This window comes from Anabrus simplex, chromosome 7, assembly GCF_040414725.1.
Source record: "Anabrus simplex isolate iqAnaSimp1 chromosome 7, ASM4041472v1, whole genome shotgun sequence".
NCBI classification, from domain to species: Eukaryota; Metazoa; Arthropoda; class Insecta; order Orthoptera; family Tettigoniidae; genus Anabrus; species Anabrus simplex.
The window spans coordinates 134,280,627-134,282,194 of record NC_090271.1 but is presented as its reverse complement, the minus strand read 5'-3'; the positions used below and the strand labels follow the sequence as shown (position 1 = coordinate 134,282,194).

At 50.4% G+C, this 1,568-nt stretch overlaps 1 pseudogene; it reads left to right on the top strand.

Moving 5' to 3' along the window:
* Nucleotides 1–1,058: 1,058 nt before the first annotated feature.
* On the top strand, nucleotides 1,059–1,200 carry LOC136877854 (5.8S ribosomal RNA; annotated as a pseudogene).
* The last annotated feature ends 368 nt before the right edge of the window (nucleotides 1,201–1,568 follow it).

Genomic DNA, 1,568 nt, shown 5'->3' with positions numbered 1-1,568 from the left:
CCGTCGGCAGCCCTGTAGATGGTTTTCCGTGGTTTCCCATTTTCACACCAGGTAAATGCTGGGGCTGTACCTTAATTAAGGCCACGGCCGCTTCCTTCCCGTTCATAGGCCTTTCCTGTCCCATCGTCGCCATAAGAGCTATCTGTGTCGGTGCGACGTAAAGCAAATAGCATTCTTGACGTGGTTTATAGATGGGATCTTGAGCATTCTGCGATACATCCGCGTTTCAAACGTCTGCACTCAGTCAGAGGGACAGGCCGCACGAGATTGAGCAATAACAGGTCTGTGATGCCCTTAGATGTTCTGGGCCGCACGCGCGCTACACTGAAGGAATCAGCGTGTCCTCCTTGTCCGAAAGGACCGGGTAACCCATTGAACCTCCTTCGTGCTAGGGATTGGGGCTTGCAATTGTTCCCCATGAACGAGGAATTCCCAGTAAACGCGAGTCATAAGCTCGCGTTGATTACGTCCCTGCCCTTTGTACACACCGCCCATCGCTACTACCGATTGAATGATTTAGTGAGCTCTTCGGACCGGTGCGCGGGATCTGCTTCGCGCAGTTTCCGATGTGTCTGGAAAGATGACCAAACTTGATTATTTATAGGAAGTAAAAGTCGTAATAAGGTTTCCGTAGGTGAACCTGCGGAAGGATCATTACCTAAATTGTTTTATCAAAAAGCATTTCGAGAAGGTGGAGTGGGACGGCCCCGCGCGGTCCTCTCCTCCGGCGAGGCTCCCTCGAGGAGCGAGACTCCTGCCGAGCCCGCTGTTGCGAGCTCAGGCGAGTCCTGTACGTACTCTGCAAGCGGCGGCCTGTCCGTTGCCGACAGCGGGAGTCTCCTACGATGCAGACGTTCGGCATTGGGTACCTACCTCCCTCGCTCATTGGAGCGGGGATAACACGAGGGGACCCATCGCGGCTTCGGCCCGGCGGACAGGTTTTAAATGAACGCAACGCCCATGCTTGAAACACTTCTTAGCTCTGTGACGAGAAACCCATGAAAATGATTGCTTCTCCTCCACTCACCGTGGAGAGAACGATCGAAAAATGAAAAAAAAAAACTGAACGGTGGACCACTCGGCTCGTGGGTCGATGAAGAACGCAGAAAATTGCGCATCGACATGTGAACTGCAGGATACGTGAACATCGACATTTCGAACGCACGCTGCGGTTCCCGGACCACGCCTGGCTGAGGGTCGGTTGCTAAAACTGAACGCGACATTGCGTTCGAAGTTGACACCGCAAAGTGCATTGGCAATACGTAACCTTACACTTCTGAACTCGCAAACGAGTTTCTAATCACTATTGAAGTAATAAGAAAAAGAGTGAATGACTAGTCCCAAAGGAACAGACCATACTCTTGGAATCTGAGAAATTTCTGCTAGTGTCTCTGCAACTTGACTGATTTCAGTAAACTTTCCTGATATGACTATTTAACAAGCACGCTGTAACTTGACTTATCATGCAACAGCAACGCTACTACGACTACACTAAATATCAGAACAACATAGAACTCGAAACCAAGAAGCTCAAGACGATCAGTAGTGGGGAGAGAAGCTGGACTATT